This window comes from Adiantum capillus-veneris, chromosome 27, assembly GCF_014529385.1.
Source record: "Adiantum capillus-veneris isolate H3 chromosome 27, ASM1452938v2, whole genome shotgun sequence".
In the NCBI taxonomy this organism is placed as follows: Eukaryota; Viridiplantae; Streptophyta; class Polypodiopsida; order Polypodiales; family Pteridaceae; genus Adiantum; species Adiantum capillus-veneris.
This window is the reverse complement of record NC_140957.1, coordinates 17,311,553-17,332,894: the sequence shown is the minus strand read 5'-3', so window position 1 is coordinate 17,332,894 and position 21,342 is coordinate 17,311,553. Positions and strand designations below refer to the sequence as shown.

Here is a 21,342-nt window from a genome sequence, read left to right as displayed (position 1 = left end):
AAAGAAACAGGTGATGAGTACATGGAGCTTGAGGACGGTGAAGACTCAAGGACTGCAAACAGTGACAATGTGCAACAACGTCAACCAAATGAGGAGCCTCAACCTATTCCCCGAAGATCTACAAGAGCAAGTAGACCTCCAGAAAGGTTTGTTCCTTCCTTCAACCATCTCTTGATCTCAGATTCTGGAGAGCCGGAATCATATGAAGAAGCTATGCAACATGAATCCAAAGAAGAATGGACGAAGAGCATGCAAGTGGAGATAGACTCACTACATCGCAACCAAACATGGGAGTTGGTTGAGTTGCCTAAAGGTAAGCGGGCACTTCAAAACAAATGGGTGTACAAGCTAAAGGAAGAAGAAGGTGGGAAGAAAAGGTACAAGTCTAGGCTTGTGGTAAAAGGTTTTTCTCAAAAGAAAGGTATTGACTTCAATGAAATATTTTCTCCTGTTGTAAAAATGAACTCAATTAGGCTTGTCTTAAGCTTTGTGGCTGCTCATGATCTAAATCTCGAGCAAATGGATGTAAATACGGCATTCCCTCACGGTGACTTAGAGGAGGAAATCTACATGCTTCAACAAAAGGGGTATGAAGTAAAAGGTAAGGAGAAAATGGTTTGCAGATTAAAGAAGAGCTTGTATGGTTTAAAGCAAGCATCAAGACAATGGTACTTGAAGTTTGATCGATGGATGTTGGATCATGGATTCACAAGATGCAACTCGGATCACTGCGTCTACACGAAGAATTTGGGAGATGGGAAATTCATCATCCTAATGTTGTATGTTGATGACATGTTGATTGCAAGTGCTAACATGCAGGACATCAAAGACCTAAAAGAGGAGCTGTCCAAATCTTTTTCAATGAAAGATTTAGGTGCTGCAAAGAGGATACTTGGTATGAAAATATCAAGGGACAGGACGAAGAATACAATAAAGCTATCTCAAGAAGATTACATCAAGAAGGTACTAGAAAGGTTTGCAATGCAAAATGCAAAACCAGTTTCTACACCTTTGGCTGGTCATTTTAAACTAACGAAGGATATGTGTCCAAAGACACAAGAGGAGATAGCCTATATGTCTAAAGTTCCATATGCTGCAGCGGTAGGTTCTCTAATGTATGCTATGGTCTGGACAAGGCCAGACATTGCACATGCAGTGGGAGTTGTGAGTAGGTTCATGGACAACCCAGGTAAAGAGCATTGGCAAGCTGTGAAGTGGATACTTAGGTATCTAAAAGGGACAGTAACAAATGCTTTGTATTTTGAAGGAACTGATATTTTTCTAGAAGGGTATGCTGATGCAGATATGGCAGGTGACAAAGATACTCGAAGGAGCACTACTGGCTATGTGTTCACAGTTGGAGGCACAGCAGTAAGCTGGGCTTCAAAGCTGCAGAAAGTGGTTTCACTTTCTACCATGGAAGCAGAGTATGTAGCAATGACGGAGGCAAGCAAAGAAATTCTGTGGCTTCACAGATTCTTAAAAGAGCTTGGATTCAAACAAGACAATTGTGTCTTGTACAGTGATAGCCAAAGCGCTATCCATCTTGCGAAGAACTCAGCCTTTCATTCAAGGACAAAGCACATTGAGTTGAGATATCACTTCATACGCACTCTTTTGGAAGAGGGACAACTAAAGCTAGGAAAGGTGCATACAAGCAAAAATCCTGCAGACATGTTTACAAAGGTGGTCAATAAGGAGAAGTTGAGCTTTTGCTCATCTTCAATCGGCATTCAAGGATAAGAAGCCAGAATGGAAAGCAGTCACAGGTTTGGTTTGGAGATCAGTCTCCAAGTGGGAGATTGTTAAGTATGGAGCCTGATTTACCCTTGTAATTTTCTGTGGTAAAAGCGCACATTTGTAAGGCCCCCATTATGAGGAGAAGACATCGTGCGTGAAGGAAAATCACTCACTGGAAACTTTTTTTTTTTCGCCGGAATATTCTTTTTCGCCGGAATATTATGGCTGGACGGCGGCCGGAAAGTGGTCGGAAAACAACCGATCGGTTGGCCGGTGGCCGGAAGTCAATGGCCGATGGCCGAATTTAAAAGCGGACTTCTCTTCTCAAGGGCGGCCACACATGGGCGGATTGGAGGGTCCGATTTGGACTTATTCGCACAAGGGCGGCTACACATGGCTGTCTCTCATAAGAGAGGGCAGCCCTTTTGGCCTATAAAAGGAGGCCATTTCTACACACATTTCAGAGTGTGAAGTTGATGCAACAAGGTGAGTGTGAGGTGGTGAGAGTGAAGCAAGGCGGGAGCTCCATTAAGGGTATAATCCCTTTGTAAACTACTTCTTGTTTTGAAGTACTAAAGACATTGAGTGGCTGCTTTCCCGTGGACGTAGCCCACATTGGGTGAACCACGTATATCGTGTGTACTCTCTCTCTCTCTCTCCACTCTATAATCTCTTGTGTGTGAAATCTATCTCTCTCCATTAAGTAATCTACTCAATTATCTATTTAGCTACGTCTTATTTCCTAACACTCTCTTGAAATCATAGTCGTCCTTGAATACGGGGTAAAGAAGATAAAGCATATTCATTAGTCCTTTTTCTAGCGGGTAGAGGATCCCTATGTTACCCTACGACATCGTTCCAGAATGGATGACTAGTCCATTTGGCTCTTAAGAGCCTAAGTTGCCGCAAGCATGTCTGCACATTAGTCCTATCAATCTTCCATAGTAGAGTGACAAGCTCTACTTGGTGTTAGGGAGACGTCGTCTCCGCAAACTTGATCTAAGCATGCATACTACTACATTTTTGTGTACAATAAAGAAAGACAGAGTCTTATAAGACAAAAAATTTATTCATATTTAACATTTGTACATTTTCTTACTCTAGGGAAGCATTGTAAGCATTGACAAGGTTTAGGTTATCCTTTAATTGTATGCCTTGCATCCATCTAACATCTTCAAAAGGATAATTCTTAAACTTAATAAGATGTCGTCAGATAGTCTTACCGCCTCTTAGTACCTTGTCTTCATGTTGGAGAATGGACTCGGACTGCAGCACCTCTTCTTGGTTCTTGATCTCTCCTTTGTAAGGCTTTAATAGGCTCACATGGAAAGCATTGTGTATGAGCCAATGGTTGGGCAACTTGAGTTGATAGGCCATCTCATTGATTGGCCTAAGAATCTGGAAGGGACCATAGTACCTTTTTGCTAACTTAGCATAGTACTTTTGGTGTCCCGTAGGATTCTTGCCCGTCATGTGCCTTAATCGAGCCTTGGGAAATTTGAGTAAGACCCAATCATTTTCTTTAAAGGCTTTGGATCTTCTGTGCTTGTCAGCAGCAGCCTTTTGCCTTTACTGTGAGATAGAGATAGCATCCTTAATCTTTGAAAAGATTCTTGTAGGTCTCGGCTATACTCATCTGCAGCAGCGAAGATCTTCCCGTGTACCTTAAGTAGTAGGGGACTGTTTGATCTTCCCTCAATTACCTCAAAAGGTGCTTTTCCCGTGGAAGTATGTACAGTATTATTGTAGGCATACTCCACTAAGGGTAAGTACTTCTCCCATTGGGATCTTTGATCTACTTCTGTTACATAGGATTTTATTAGATCAAGAATTGTTAGGTTAGCTATTTCACTTTGGCCATCCGTTTGCGGGTGATAGGGTGAAGAGAAATTTAGCCTTGTTCCTAAATTCTCAAAGAGACCCTTTCAAAAATTACTGGTCATTCTAGGATCTCTATCCGACACTATAGACATTGGCAAGCCATGGTACTTGAAGATTTGTGAAATGAAGAGGGTTGCCATTTGATGGGATTTGATAGTCTTTTTACAGGTATAAAATGAGCTTGTTCACTAAATCTATCCACTATCGTCCATATTCCCGTATTCCCATGGATAGACTTAGGAAATCCAAAGATAAAATCCATGGGTATGCTCTCCCATGGTGAATTAGAGACTGGCAAAGGTTTAAGCAATCCAGGTTGCTTCCCTCTATCAAATTTCGTCTTTTGGCATACCACACATTTAGAAACATACTCTTGTATGTTTGCTTTCATGATAGGCCAATAGAAATATGATTTTAATCCCCTTTAAGGTATACTGAATCCCTCTATGTCCCGCATAAGGAGGAGCATGAGATTCATACATTACTTTCTCACGGAGTGAGTTAGTAACACATAGTTTATTGCCATAGAGAAGATAATCATCTTGTAAAGTAAATGGTTCCTCTTTCTTCCCTAGTGCAAGGGCTGAAATCACATTTCTAAAATCGGGATCAATAGCATACTCATCTATCATAGAAGATAGATCATTGTGAATTGCTATGGAAACCACATTCACTCTCGGCCGTCTTGAGAGTGCATCGGCTACTTGATTATGCTTGCCACCAATGTGAGCAATATGAAAATGAAATTCCAAAAGGAAATTTGCCCACCTCATTTGTTTGTCGGAGAGCTTGGTCGGCGTCATGAAGTACTTAAGACTTTGGTGATCCATCCGTAGAATGAAAGGAGTCGCCAATAAATAGTGCTTCCATGAGTCTAAGGCATGTAGAACTGCGAGGAGTTCCTTTTTATATATGCCTAGAGCTTGCTCAACAGGGTCGAGCCTTCGACTTTCATAGCCTATGGCATGCCCTTCTTGGAGCAAAACAGCTCCAAGGCAATCACCACAAGCATCACATTGGACCTCAAATGGCTTTGAGAGATTCGGTAGTGGAAGCACAGGTTGACAAATAAGATTTTCTTTAAGCTTTTCAAAAGCATTGTTCTCCTTGGCAGACCATGTATACCTAACGTTTTTTTTGTTAGGTCATGTAATGGTCCTGCTATTAGTGAGGACTTTTCTATGAAGCGTCTATAGTATGCACACATACCTATAAAGCTTCTTAGTTCATGAAGATTCCTTGGTTTAGGCCATCATTTTATTACCTCTAATTTTGATGGATCCATTTGGATGATTGAGAGGAGAGATAAAGAAGTCCTCTTTGTCCACATAGCTTTGAACATGGAGCCTCAATTTCCCGACTAAGGGAGTGATTGAAGATTCTTGCCCCTTGAAAGCACTGTCTGCGGGGGTAGGACATCTCCCATCTCGTAGGCTTGTATGCCTAGCTTGGTGGCCAACTCTATGGATATAAAATTGTGAGTAGAAACAAGGTCAAAGAGAATAAAAGCATCATGTTCTCTTACCTTTCCCCAAGCATGGCATAGAGGAGATCCTTTGTGGTGAGTTTCCTCTCTTGGATTTCAACCAAAGTATCTCTAGGAGGCTCATGGCGGGTGTTCTTTTGGGGACAAGCGCGGTACGTATGTCCTTGCTCCCGCACTTGAAACAACGATTATCCTTGCAATAATGCTCAAGCTCTTCAGGAGAGAGTTTATATTTGCCTTTATAAACTCCCTTCTCTTTAGCTTTATTGGGAATTTCTTTTAGCCCCCGTTTGGAAATTGATTCGAGAATCCACCATAACTGCCGATATGGTGTGTGGCCTTTGGGAGTTGACATACTCCACCATTTCTTCAGTTAAGCCTGCACAAAATTGTTGCTTTTGCTCTCCAAAATCCAACTTCTTGAAGACAGTGGCTTTGAGTTGTAAGTCGCAATGTCTACATATTTGTGAATGGATTCGTAGGGAGAGAGCTTCAAGCTTCACCATTCGGTGAGAACTTTGTCTTTGGCATCAGTGGCCAAAAACTGCTTCACAATGGAAGCTCTTAAAGCTTTCCCTGTTTGTGGAGCTTCACCGTTGGCCCCGTAGGCTAGACCACCATTGTATGACAGACTTTTGAAAGTGCATAGCCACATGGCGTAGCTTAGAGGACTCCGTGAATCCCTCATCTCCAAACGCCGCATCAAACTGTTGGATAAAGGCCAAGACTTTGTCTGTAGCACCAAAGGGGCCATCGTAGGTAAGGAAAGAGATGCTCTTCCCTCCCTGTTTGAACTTCTTGAGTTTGGATGGCTTCTTCCACGTGGCATAGGATTTCCTACGGCCTCTTCTTTTTGATGGTTCAAAGGTTGCACCATCACTTTATTCAGAAGGTGAAGAACTTGAGGAAGATGGAGAAGAGGGTGACCTCTTTCTCGCCTTTTTCTTACCTTGATCTTCTTTGTCTTCACCATCACTTTCATAAGAGGAAGAGGATGAAGAAGATGGAGAAGAGGGTGTCCTCTTTCTCGCCGTTTTCTTCTCTTGCTTTTTGTCATCCCTCTTTGAAATAGGGTGTGGAGAAGTATGCGATGGTCTTCTCCGTTTTGGAGGTGATGGAGAGCGTTTAGCCCGCCGTCTTCGTGAAGCCATCTCCACCGAGGTGGCAGGAGACTCACTTCTTTCTCGTTCCTCTGTGGTGGGGGCTCTTGAATTCTCCTTTTAGAAAGAGATGCGTCATCAAGGAGAAAATTTTTGAGCCCTTCATATGGATCCTCTTCTTCTTCCCGAATCGGAGAGAGGCCTCTTTTGGAAGTCTCGCAAGGAGGCCTCCTAGGTGCTCTCTCGTCATGGTGGGGAGCTTGGAGAATCCCATCAGCACGAAGTTGCCGTTGCACTTCACTTTGGAGGGATGGATTGCCCATGGCTTGTTGAAGCCTAGAAACAAGATAGTTAACAAGCATCGGGGCATCATTAGTAGCTTGCTCATTAGCAAAATCAAAGTTATCAACATTAATTTCACTCTCTTTACTATTGTGAGCCATTCTAACAACTTTTTAGGTGTACTTTTGGCACTTCAAGCCCTAGTTGCTACTCCTCTTTACCCCTTTAGAAAAAGCACTCAAGCTACTGTACCCATGGCTCGAATACCATTAATTGCAAGGAATAGAAGAGAGGGTCGTTCAACATCAAAACAGCATCGGCTCCTATCAAGCTTCTAATAGCTCAATAGTGGTTAAGCCGTAGGCAAGCCCCGTAGGACTCCACTATTAAGACCATAGCTCTCGACGGTGACGCCCTATTGATTGCACAAAGGAAGGCGCACTCCAAAGCTAAAAAATCCCTATTCTACTTACTCACATGCAATTAATAATACCAACCATTTATAGCTAGCTTGAGGACCTCCCTTCTTGAGCAAGAAAATAGAAACCTTGGGCTCTGATACCAATGTAACATTTAATGGCCTAGTAACTTGTATGTAGCGAAAAATAGCATGAACATAGTGAGCATTTCAGTAGAATAGATTCCTAATGAGAATAACAAGAGTGCTTGGGTGGAGGGAGCAACAAAAAGTATAACACCTAGTTAGATACCATGAACAATACTTCAAAAGAGAGAGAAATTAAGCAATTGACAACAGTTGAGGACCGGATTTGCATGGAGCCAGTCCCCCCTCCAAAAGGCTTTGTATTATGGTTTCTCCCATCAAGAGAGACATTTTACAATACAATTCTTTGTGTTCCCTCAATACTAGCTAGTGCTATGAAGATGGAAACTTCAAGCACTAAGCACAACACTTATAAAACACAACATCAATTCCCTCATGGTCTCAGACCCAAGACCTCACACACCTTCGAAGATGGTGAGAGCTAGCGGGGTATGCGAGTAGATTGAGAGGAAGAAGGAGTATTCTTACGAGAAAGATATACATCTCCTCACATAATCACTCTTATTAGCATAGCTTAGCTTAGTAATTAGCATGGTAAAGGAGATGAGCATGCATTGAAGCTTGGCCCTTGGTTGGATTTGCATCACAAAGCCAAGAGTTGTTGGTGTAGGCCTACTTCTCACAATCTTGGAGTAGGTGGTAAGGTTTTTATTAAAGCTTGAGAAGGGGGGGGAGAGAGAGAGAGAGAGAGAGAGAGAGAGAGAGAGAGAGAGAGAGAGAGAGAGAGAGAGAGAGAGAGAGAGAGAGAGAGTCTTCTTGCTTCACACATACATTGTGTGAGTGTGTAAGTCAATAATGCCCTTGAAAAATCAGCCCCCTCTCTCTCTCTCTTGGTCGACCCCTCTTGCTATTTTCTCATGCTCACATCTTATTGGACCTCCCCAGCCTCAGTCAATGGAAATTAAGTAGCATAAGTGATATCCTGCTAACATGTGTCCCCCTTTCCCCTTTTGTAGAGCTTTAGGTAATTAATAAATGCAACTATACTCTCATTGGACCTCTTTGCCTCCTGGCCAATAGGAATCAGGCAAAGCCATTAGGCTGCTGAATGCTCATTGGACCCCTTGGGAGACTGTCCAATAGTCTTCTAGAGAGCTTAATTCTTATTGGTTCTTTTATTGAGTATTTTTAAATTGATTAAACTAGATTTACTCTAGCCTAATTCTCATTGGTCCACCTCCAAGGTCATTCAATAGGATTTGAGTACACCTTGTGGGCATGTGGGCTAGGGAGCTAACATGTGTCCCTCATTCCCTTTGTGTAAAGGGAGCTTGTGTGTGTGTGTGTGCGTGTGTGAGTTCCTCTCTCATCTCCTACAACTAGGGCTTGCCCCCTCCTATGTAGGGATACATGAAGACTTTTGGGACACACACAAAGCATCCAATTTCCCTAATGTTTGACCTTTGGACACAACCTTTGAATTTTGGAACCTTAGCATTTTGGAAGTCTTAATGGGCTGAACCTTAGGTCTTTTAAGCCCATTATTGCACATTGCTCTTTTGCACATGGCCCCCCCTTTGGATTTCTATTTTCCCTCCTTTGGATCCCTACTGTGGCTGGTCTACCAGCTTAACCAATATTCAAGCTTTTTCTCCCCTGGCACTTCCCCATATTAAATGATCAGTTTAACATGAGAAAATCATGATGGAGAATTAGATATTAGTTTTTATGACAGAAAATCCAGCGGGACAAAAAAAGGTCAACCAATGAGAAAGATGTACCCTGCAAACCATCCAAAGGTGGGGTCAAAGCACACCATTTTCTATCTAAACCTTAAGGTATGAAAGATGTGAAGCTAACAAAGCAAGGGAGAGTATATCACTCTACCTACATTAGCAAAGTTGAGTATGTGCACTGTAAAAAACTTTATTTAGCAACGAAAGACCAAGAGCCAACAACTCACAATGCAAAGGGTGATGTGTGGTGTTCCATTGACACATATTTCAAATGTGTGAGAATGATGATTGGTCGCAGGATAATCTCAGCAAGTTTAAACAGAACCTTTAGCTACTGAAAAAATCCTTCAAGACAGCATGGACTGACACTCAAATCACTCATTACATGGTAAATTCAAAGCACCTTAGATAGTCAAAGTACTAAGTTTGTGTTTAAGTTTCTAAATAAATTTCTTGTATTGTAGCACATTATTTTTAATCATTTGCCATACTTCATCCAAAAGTATGGGAATCCAGGTATATGGAACACCCAGGGCTTGGAGAAGTCTCATTACATGGCTAGAAATACCTACTTTAGACACACACAGCATGGAGGCTCTTGAAATAAGGCAAATAGTCTGAAGGAGTTATTTCAGTGGTTTTATCACAGAATCATTCACCGCATGCAACAAAAGCAAGTGTTGGCCTCTTCAGCAACCGTACAGGCAATCAGACATTTGCAACTTCAAAAAAGAAAGCGAGCAGACACATTCAACAACTCAAGTGCTCCTGAAAGTCAAATGAGGTGGAGGGAGACAATGCAATATGCCAATAATCAGTGGAACAAGAGAATTAGAGTTTAGATGATCGAATGTACCACAAATGCCTGTAGAATTAAATTCAATATGTATTACAACTATTTCAAACTTTTGATGATTTGAAAATATCATTTGGAACCTCCCCTTGTATTTGATCATTAAATGTTGCCATACTCTAAGAGTTCAGTAGGGTTTTCTTTCCCTAAATATAATGCCATTATTGTGTATGTGTAGTAATATGTTGTACGGCCCCCAATATATCCTGGCAAGTAACCAAAACATTCTCTCCCAAAAACCTTGTCAACGAGGTTAACTTTGTCTACATTTTGTGGCAGCATTGGACCACCTAAGAAGTGAGATAATGTCTTGAAAGCATAGGTTGCAGTATTTCCCTCTTGTGACATTCTGTTGTGGAAGATTAGAATGGGTGCCTCACATAGACTAGGAAGATATTGTCCTAGAGTTGCATCCCTGCCATGGAGGCGCTGTCTTCTTCAACAACGAATAAAGTTGTCATTTTCAGCAATCCATGACTGTAAACAAAAGAAGAGTGTGTGTGTGTGTGTGTGTGTGTGTGTGAGAGAGAGAGAGAGAGAGAGAGAGAGAGAGAGATGGGGGGGGGGGGGGTGTTGGAATTAGGGTTGCAGAGAAACACACACAGCTTGGAGAAGACAAAGGAAGCTCAACACACACAATAGAGAGTGTGTTACTTAGTGTGCAATGGAAAGATAGATAGCCCTAGAGTGATGGGCGTATATACAATGCACGGGGGAAAAAACCTCCTAAAGAGGGAAAAAATGCCCTGCGGTCCTAGTGTGTTCACACACATCACTACCACATGTATATGGTAACAAATCCCCCCTGGAGTGATGCAGTGAACGAGAGCTGGCACATGAGTAAAGGGAAGTGCCATGCCCTGAGGATAGGATCAGTCCACAAAGGGGAGTAAGCCCAAAGCTTTGCGGAAAGCTTCAAGCTTCTCACAAGACAATGCCTTTGTGAAAAGATCTGCAAGGTTGTCCTGTGTTGGCACATAAGCCAAGCTGATCTCTCCTGCGGAGAGCCTCTCCCTAACATTGTGGTAATGCACCTCAATGTGCTTTGTGCGAGCATGAAAAACTGGGTTCCTCGCAACTGCCAATGCGCTCTGATTGTCAGTGTAGATAGTGTTGGCAGTGTCCTGTCCAACACCCAAATCATCCATAAGGAGTCTGAGCCATATACACTCAACAGTAGCTGTGAAGACTGCCCTGTACTTAGCCTCACAACTCGAAGTGGCCACAGTAGGTTGCTTCTTGCTCAACCATGATATACATGAACTGCCAAGCATGAAACAAAAACCACTTGTGGACACTCACGTGTCAAAACAACAAGCCCAATCTGAGTTCGAAAAAGCATGTAAGTCTGGTGGCAATGATCCCCCCTTGGGATAAAAAAAGCCAAGATGTAAAGTGCCACTAAGGTAGCGGAAAATCCTCTTGACAGCCTGCCAATGCTTAGACCTTGGGCTATGCATAAATCTACTGACCTATGAGACTGCAAACTGAATATCCGGCCTCGTTTTGCATACGTAAATGAGGCAGCCAACAACAGTTTGGTAAAGAGTGACATCAGCAGGATCGCCAGCATCATGTAGACTCAACTTCAAACCTGTTTCCATGGGAGTGGCAATAGGTTTGCAATCCTCAAGTCCAAACTTACATAGCAATGTCTCTATGTGACTTTTCTGACACAAGGCAATACCACCATCACACTGCTTAAACTGTATACCCAAGTAATGTTGCAACAGCCCCAAATCTTTCATCTTGAAAGTAGCATTCAAATCAGCCTTAAATTCAGCAATATGTCTCTCATTTGGTCCAGTGATCAGCAAATCATCAACATAAAGAACCACAATGAGAAGTGCATCACCCTCACGCTTTACATACAATGTGCTTTCTGTTGGACTGTTACGAAAGCCTCGTTTAACCAAATGTGTGTCAACTTTTCGTGCTATGGTTTGGACCAACTTGGTGCAATTATTAATTGAAGCATTGACCACAAGTTAACCTAATTTTGCAGAATGCTATGGAAAATTATACCTTGGAATATTTAGAAAGGTACCGTGCATCAATTATTCAACATCTACTATCTATTTCAACTCCAAGAGTTTTAGATGCATAGACAGTTTTGTCGACGACCGTATAATAACTTTAACAAATGACTGGTGATGAGGAAGTCATGCCAGTTTCCACCATTGGAAACCAAATCCCTAAAAATTACCCAGTATTAGAGGAACAGGCACCGGTTTGCTTTGCAGTTGGAGCGGTTGAAACGGATGATGGAGTTGATCAATGTGAAGTTGACCAAGATCTTGAAAATGCTGATGTAAAATGATCTTCATAGCCGAGGAATGCAACAGAGGATCTAGGCCAAGTAGAGGAGGATAAGGGAGTGCCTATTATTGTGGCACATGATGAGGCACATGATCAATCTAAGGGATTCCAAGCTCCAGTAATTACTGATGTGAAGAGTTCTTCAAAGCCGAGAGAAGATACAGAGTGTCTAGGCCATGTAGAGAAGGAGGCCAACATTGCAAATCAAAGCCAGGAACAGACAACAGAACAAGTTAACCATTCGGCCATGGAAACACAAGAGTCGTGTACTGCACAACCACACGAGGTGGATACCTTTGGTAATACAGAAGCGAACATCAATACTCAAGAACAGAATGTCAACGTTAGACATGACCAGTATGGACTCTTGTTTCAAGTAGATATGGTTGTTTTGGTAATATCCATTGTACTTAAAGAATATACTCTTTTTTGTTTCTAACTATTTATATGTATGCACACAATGATTGCAGAGACTAATTATTATGGATCTCAATGGCTTGTTGCTGCTACAAGAGCCGTACAATGTACCTACAAAGATCTCCAATTTATGTAGTTTTCACTTGGGAAATTTCAGAGTAGTAATTTGACCAGACACAAAGGAATTTTTGAATTTTTTGATTCCACGGTTTAGGGTTTCTATCTAGTCTTCAATGCAGCCCCAAAACTTGAATCCCCTTGTTTCCATAGTTTTGCATTTTGGCTTAAATTCATAATTCTGATTTTTATTTTGTGTATAGTCAAAGAAATTGTAATACCATTGCGGGACATTTTCACCCAACTAAAGCTCATGTATCACTTTTCTACAAGCCCTTTGAACATATCAATGTGCTGTATAATTCTCTCAATGCTTTGTTGATCGATGACACACCACATAAGGGTTTACTTAATCCAACCAGCACTACTATTTCCCCACCTTCATTTGAAGGGCAACTTCACGATTTTTACCTAGAGGACATTTAGGTCCCATACCTGCAAGGAATGTACTTAAGCCCATTGAGCACATCGGAATTTTTACTTAAAATTGTACTTAGTAACTCATTGTTTATACATTAAATTGATAATGTCTAGCTGTCTATGTGTTTCGAATACTTAGAGAGAGAGAGAGAGAGAGCTGTGAGCAAACACTTGATATTAAGATTTAACTAGTCAAAAAAGTTACATTTTGTTGAAGCCATTCAGGCTAGGTTACATGGGTACGATTTGAATACGGCCAAAAATATCTCCACACAAAAAATGCTTCTCCGTTCGTTGCATTACTCTTCGTCCACCCAACAAGAACTAAAAGTTTACAAAGTCAATGTCGGTAGTCTCCTCCACTATGTCTTGTCGAAGCTACAAAAGATTGCATTGCTGCCTTATTGTAATTATTTTCATAAGATTTAGGTCTTTGTCCACCACTTCCACGTCTATGACAGCATTGTTTGCCAAACTTGCTGCCTCTTGATCCATAGGCACATAGCAACCTTCAACAATGTGAGAATGCTTGTACCAAAAGGAGATTATTAATGTCTGTGTTGCAAGCATATACTTGACAACGAAAGTGTCAAGAGCAATCTCGCAACATATGCCATCCATTTCTTTCACACACCACCCTCGATCAAGAAGCTTATCACACAAGAGGGAATCAAATGATTTGCAGAGCAGCGTAGTTTTAGCAACATGTACATTGCAGGTATGAAATAAATCAACAAAAAGACCAACATGACAGAAATTTGCAAGTTTCACCAATTTAGTGGGTACAGAGTTTTGGAGAGACCTCTGAACATCCCTATAGAGCTTGCTCCTCAATGCCTCACTCATTGTTGTGTCGAGAACGGGCCAATCCATGGAGTTCCAGCTAGTTGGTAATGAAACCTTCACCAACACTCCTCTCCGATTCCTTTGATTGAGTTGGTAGAAATGGTCATTAAAGAAAATACCCTCGTTTGCAAGGCTTTTTCTAGTTCTGCCCGCATACTGCAAGACCCCAATATGAGCATGGGTCACAGAGATGAGACCTATAATGCACTCCAGTGGCTCCCATTCCTCATATGAGGAAGGATAAACATCTGTGAATGTAAAAGAATAGAAATATACAAGCATCTATATAACTTAATTAAATATCTGTAATAAGAGAAGAAGAAAAAAGATTCACATTTGAAATGTACGATAACATTTATAGAGGAGTGCTAAGTAATTAACTCACAACTGCACCGTGGATTATGCACCATGGAGACATCGCCACCCATTAGCAATCACATCATAGTGAGTGAAAACATGTTAAACAAAGACCTCTTTCATAGTCTTCTTACCAAACTCAACTTTGAAATCCAGAACTCTTGCTTTCCATGCAGAACAAAACGTATTTGTTGCCTTCAAGCTTTTTCTCCTTCTTGGCTGCATAAGAACCCAAGAACCTTTGCTTATCCTCTGCTCTTGCCACCTATTATTTGTAGTGAGAGAGTTTGAGATTGAGATACTGCTTATGCTACTACATGGTCTTCTTGGCACACTAATGGTGAAGTTAGTTGGGGATAGTGTAGAGCAACCTCTAGAACTTCTTGGGCGGGAAGAAGACAAAGCCATAGCTATAATGGAGGGAGAATGAGTTTTGAAAGCCTTTCATAAAGGGAGTGGATATCTCTTAATGAAGGGAGAGAGTTAGCTATCAATCAATAGTCAGGTCTCAGCAACTTGACGACTACTGGCAGTGGGCCCTACTTCGTGAGACGAGGAAGTTACCTTACGAAAATGGGACAAATCTCAATATTTTAAAATGTTTTCTTTCACTTTTGTGATATTTTCCATGCATTTCTACGTTACGTAAGGTTTCTGCTCATTGGTTGCACCTTCTTTTCTCTCTCTTCAATAAGGCCCTCCAAATGACCTCCAAAATTTCCTAATGTGAGCTGACTGGCACAATATGGCATAGCTCTTCTAGCTACCCAGAGGTTTGTATGAGGTTCTCTTCAAAAGGATGCACACCCCTTGCGGCCTACAAGAATTTCTCCATTGTTCGTAGCAGCTCCGATCCACTTGCAGTCTTTTGCACCTGATTCACTATCTTGTCAAGCAACTTCACCAAATAAGCTATGTTTAACAACCATGAACCTATTGACATTTCCATGACAAGGGTAACCTCCTAGTGGTGGACAAGAGCCCATGATTTGTGCTTTGCTTATTATGATTCAAGGGTGGAATGATGGTGGTGCACTGAATGGTGAGTTTGAGGCTGCATGAATAAAAAATCTTTTCTTTGTACAAGTTGCTACTCGCAACACACACAGTTGGCAACACCGTCAAGTTTCCAAAATTTTAGCGTGGGCTAAGTAGGCACCAGTGGCGGATGGTTGCTGAAAGGTTCAACAAGGCAGTAGGCGATGGTGGAGGATGGTTGCCGAGAGGTTCAACATGGATAGTGATAGACAGTAGCAGGTGATAGTGATATCACAAATGTGGTGGTGGATGGCTATTGAGTGGTTCATCATCATCCACCTCAGCCTCTCATTTTGCTTCGTCATCCTCCAAAGCTGCCGGTTTGCCCCTTCTTGTAGCGGCAGCAGCTGGGATTGTCGCCTCACACCGTGCATTTGTCTTTGCAGAACCACAAACGCTAACAACAGTACAAGAGATAGTGGGATGGATCATGGATGGTTCAACATGGTCTGCTAGCACAAACGTGGAGGCAGACCGTTATCGAGCGGCTCAACATGGCGACAATGGGGCGGATGGTTGTTGACTCAATGCTGAGAGGTATAGCATGGCGAGAGTGGGGTAGATGGTTGTTGGATAAATGCCGAGAGGCTCACCATGGTGGACAATAACGTTTTTAGATCTGTCGTTAGTCTATGACGGCCGCCAATTTTTAAATTCAAATTAAAGTGTTCTTTTGTGATTTATTTTTTTATGGCTTGAGCTTCGCTTGAGCTTTCAGATTCTTCATCATGAAGATGGGCCACACCCTTTCTTCAAAGTTCACTTAGATAAGAGTAGAGAATCCCTTTACCCCAGAGGCTCGACCTCGGGTTGGAGCATTTGGTTCTAGACTTTGTGCTAGACTTGGGGTGAACTGTATTTGAGCCTCCAAGGGACCACCTTGAGCCCTTGCAGGCACTCAATTCAGCGGGACAACAACAACTTGGTGCCCATGTCATGCAAAGTGCTTCCAACACTTGAAGGGGATGAATCAAAGCTATATAAGCGCTCCAAAATTTGTCTTGATCATGAGTTTTTACAAAGCATCAGCATGCCAACCGATTGTGGCAGTGGACAAGTAGCTCAACAAAGCAAATAGCCTATTGAAACTGTTGCAACAAAATGGGCAAATTCATACACCCTGACTTGTTCATCGAAAGGTTGGAAGTTTTCTTGTGCTTTCTGAGAGTCGTGTGCCAACAATGAGTACATACATCACGCAACAATGAGTGAGCCTCTCCAGCCTCTGCAAGTGTTAGGTGGGACATGGCTCTGAGGGTGTCTACAAGTCATAGATTTGAGCCTCAACTGAAATTTTGATTCCATCTTTCCTACTTTTGTTGTCACCAGAAAGACTCTACAACTGTTTTTGTTTGCATTGGCAAGGAGCCTGAATCTAGAGCTTGAGCACCATGTCTCTAGACAGACTCTACAATTGTTTTTGTTTGTCAATGCATTGGCAAGGAGCTTGAACCTAGAGCTTGACCCTCAATGTCTCTTGACAAAACTTTTGGTCTTAGTTTTTCTCAAAAGTCACTAGTCATTGGTGGAGATCCATAGCAATCATAAGGAATAAAACATCATGTGTTTCTTTACACTCATATTTCTATGTTTTAGCACAATTAGAATTTTTAGAAGCTCAAGACTTATGCATTGGCAAGAAGACTCATCCTAAAGTTTGAGACAAGCTTTGTTTGGGAGAATCATACTCAAAATTTAAGAGTGGTTGTCAGTGAGGATTTGCATAATTTGTAGAAAACTAGCCTTTCATGCACATCTTCTTATAAATGGCAATTATTGTAGACAAGATATATGAGGACATCATTCAACGTTAGCTCTCATCCTACAAACTATAGCTAATAACACCATGGATCCTTTACCATCAGCCATCTCATTTCATGAGACAGAGGCAAAAAATATTGTCCCAATTTTATGCAATTTTCCCAAAATCCTAAATTGGTCTTACTTGCTAAACTGGGAGTCTTTTTTTACGACCATTTCTTTCATGTGGGAGATGACATCTCTTCTGGAACACTAGAACTCAATTACTAGCATTGATTGGCCTCTTTGACAATTGAGATTAGCTTATCTCTTGCATGAAGTTCAAAGAGGACTTAAACCATTAGTTGCTAGTCAAATGGTACTGGCCATGGGAACTCTTTGTAGAAACACCACAACACCAAGATATGGGTGTGTGCGCATCACCACACAAATATGAAGTAAAACATCAAAGTGGACGAGATACAGAGGCGAACCCTTTGTGCACGTGGGCGAACGAGCGAGAGAGAGAGAGAGAGAGAGAGAGAGAGAGAGAGAGAGAGAGAGAGAGAGAGAGAGAGAGAGAGAGAGAGAGAGAGAGAGAGAGACTCTCTCTCGCGTGCTAGAGGGCTCACAAATGCTACAAGGAAAGGACAAGTTGGTAGTGTTCTTACGTGCTAGAGGGCTCACAAATGCTACAAGGAGGACAAGTCGGTAGTGTAGTTCTCATAGAGTTAAAACTTTGTTCCTCTCTCTCTCTCTCTCTAGTGCAGTCTACATGTGACCCAGTAGGTGTGGCCTAATCAATAAAATCAGAAACATATGAAGGTCTGTAAGATTTTGGATGAACTCAAGGAGAATCTTCTCAGGGTGACTCTCTCTCTCTCTCTCTCTCTCTCTCTCTCTCACACACACACACACACACACACACACAAATTTTTCCCCACTTTATCAATTCTTGTGGTTGATGAATATCCTGTGTCACTAATTGCACTCAATTTTCACCTCATTTCACGTTGATGAATATCTTTCAAGTGGATATCACGCTTCGTGTGTGTGTGGCGTCATGATGTTTTAGGTGCTTGTGATGAAGAGCTTTGCCCATATTAGGTTGCCCATGAAGGGTTTGATTATTAGAGAGCGGATTTTGCTCTATCTCTCTCTCTCTCTCTCTCTACTTCTCTACTATCAGTGTTCAATCAAGGGAAGGCCTTTCCCAGGATGCCATCACCTATGTATTCACCTTGATGGCCTATACCCTAACTAAAGATGTTTTTTGGCACACAGGATTTCTAGTCAAGGGAAGGTGTTGTGATTGGTGATGCTTTAGAGGAAGAAACCGGGCGGGGGGGGGGGGGGGGGCTATGAGGGTGAAGTGACCTTAACAGAAGGAAGCGAGGGTAGTAACCACAAAGACCGAGGCAATCAAACTAGAGGGAATCTTCAAGGGGATATGTCAACTAGTACATTTCAACTCAAAAAGAGTAGGCCAACCAAGTGAAAATAGACGATGGATTGAGTGCTTGCATATGGCAAGTGTATCAAGGTCGCCAACAAACTCATCTGCACAGGAGCGGGATGATGGTGTAGGTCAGGGTGCATATGGTTGGGCTTGGGGGCACATACTAGGACATGCCCACTTTTTTCAAAGGAGTGAGGTGCTACCCAAGGAGAAAACACTTTCATGTGGGTTAGTTAGCACAATGTGTGAAGGTTGTCATCCTCAATCAATCGGGTTCAAAACATGCTCGCCTTTGGTGATTTTTCTCGCCATGGAAGACAAAGCAAAAGGATTCGGAGAAATCTCTTTGGCATTAATGAAATAAGATCACAGCCAGTATGAAAGTACAAATTCTACAACATGTTTCATACTGAAAATCTTGCCTAAAAACCTCATAGCGTTTCAAGGCTAGAAAAATACCTTTTCCCTAACTGGTGAAAGTAAGGGAAAACTTGAAATTCTCTCGATTTTAAGGTCAATATATTGAAGCTTTTGCGTATAATTACGCCATAAGTTTTGTAAATTTCTTTCTTTTATTAAAGGAAAACTCAAAATCTAATCAGGAATATTAGTACATGCAACTTAAATGCTTTGAAGGAACTTATCCCAAAAATTAGCCAATGAATACTAACTAAAGCCTCTCTACTGTAATTTGCAATGGAAACAGCTCCGCAAGCTTCTCTTCACATCATTGCCAAGCTGCAGGTCATGGCCTTTGCCTTGCAATGATACATTTTCCTCCAAGCTGTCGTGGCTATTGTTAGCCACAAAGAGAGAGAGAGAGAGAGAGAGAGAGAGAGAGAGAGAGAGAGAGAGAGAGAGAGAGAGAGAGAGAGAGAGAGAGAGATGCACCGGAAGATGGGTTTTTTTTGCATAATAGGTGCATTTAAGGACTTTATTTTTTTGTGATATAGACCATGGGTATGCAAGAAACCCAAGATGACATTTCCAAAGAGAACTCCTCAAATATATACGATGATTTGGAATCTGAGCATGAGAAAAAGAAAACCAAAATAGGTAACTTTGTGTTATAAAAATAGGTGCGTAATTAATCTTTATTTAGTTTTTGTGTGATAGAAATAGAGGACCCATAAAGTTTGCTTATAGGGCTAATCTATGAAAGCAAAGCCCTTGACAATTATAATCTCTACTACAAAATTTTTAATACTTCTCTTCATATCTCAAAATATTATCATCTCATTCATCTTTCCTAGAGGAGTAAGCTTTAAAAATATGATCGATTGGTGAAGGCTAGGGAGATAACCTACCTTAAAGAATTATATGTATGTGCAATAAATATGATAAAAGATTTGTTATTAGCAACTTCAAGACTAAACAAAAAATATGTTGCAATTCCCGAGAATAACAAAATTGTTCTCTTTCACTATCCAAAGTGCAAGCATAAGTGTCGACTTCTTAAGAGAAACGAGGGCTTCTTAGTGTACTTGTTTTTTATTCGAGATGATGAAGGGGAGTTAGAAGAGAAAGAGACTAGTAGTCTTATCAATGGGGAGGTTAATGAAGATGTTGAATTTAAAGAAGAACTGAACATGTTATCAGAAGAGCAAGAATCTTAAAATCTTGATCTTATAATAATTAGATCATATACCAGGGTCTTTGAAAGCATTAGTAAGCTTGTGGAACACTTACCTGTACCTATTCTTCTGACAGGCTTCCCTCTTAATGAATCTGAGTATGTCCTATTGATTGATGTTCAAAGAGCTTTCAATCTTAGAGAAGATGAAATACTTGCTATTCTTGCTCAAAGATGGAATTTTAATGTGGGTACTGAAGATGAGCCAATGAAATACAGAGACTTTTTGGAGCAAGAATCTACATTTTAACCACTTCAAACATGTTCTGACTCAGCTCTTAGAATATGTTTTGATAAGGCTTTGGAATATTGTGAACCTATTGAAGAGGAGTTTCTCTCAATACAACAAACTATTAAGGACCCTCACTTTCCTCCAAATGAAGTAGAAAACGATGAAGTACTATTCCAATTGTAGAAGAGCCATAGAACCATGAGAAGCTTGAGGGGTCCCTCAACATCTGAATGAAAACAACTAGTCTATGATGAAAACATCAGTGTAAGTCATCTTCACTTATTTTGTTATATTGTTTTGAATTATTTTCAAATTTTAATTTTAATTTTGTTTTTATTAGCAGATGGACCAGACAAACACCCTCCTAGTTGGCCACCTCTTTATAAAGCCATCATTTTTGTACTCCACAATTTTTTTTTGAGAAATCTTTGTAAATGTGAGAGACTCTGATTATTGAGCCGGGTGATTATTTAGCCAAACCTTTGTAAAATTTGAGTTGTAATCTCTATTTTGAGTTTTGAGCCTTGTAAGCCGACCACTGGCCAAAAGAGCCCTAGGTATAAAACTCAAATTTTTGACTTTGAACAAGACCTTTGTATCATTTTTTGAAGTTTTGGGACCTTTTGAGCATACGATTGAGAGTGGCTACTCTCAAGCAACTTGTAATTGATTTTTCTCAAGCTCTGGTAATTCAAATTTTTTTCAGACAATTGCATTGTGTTCCTTGTCTTGTGCTCTTTAAGTTAAGTATAATCATTCTTAATTTTGTTGTGGTTTGCGAACGACGACTTGTCTACGAGCTAAAGATGTTGTTTTGAGTGCATAAATGGTTTTTTTATACGTATCGACCATAGGAGAGTGTTCCTAAACCGTAGGGAGACCTTTCTGGACAATTTTGTTGCAGTTTTCATGACCTTGATCATGATGGATTGTGATTTTGGTACCTTGTTGGATTGCGATCAGATTTGGTAGGATAGTGCCCCTAGATCTTTTAGACTCTTTCCTAAAGTTTTGTAGCATTTCAACTTTGTTTGAGTGCCGAAATGGCGTGACTACCTAGAGCGGTGAGACAAGATATAGGTAGATTGCTTGAGTAGAGAGTGATACTAATTTTCTAGCGCTATTGTTAACTAAGCTGAGTTAGTTAATAGAAGTTGTTAAAGGTCCAAGACTTACAATGC

The 21,342-nt window shown here is 41.1% G+C and overlaps 1 pseudogene; it reads left to right on the top strand.

Annotated features, from left to right (window-relative positions):
- The first annotated feature begins 11,726 nt into the window (after window positions 1–11,726).
- Window positions 11,727–20,344, top strand: LOC147421570 (uncharacterized; annotated as a pseudogene).
- Window positions 20,345–21,342: the final 998 nt, after the last annotated feature.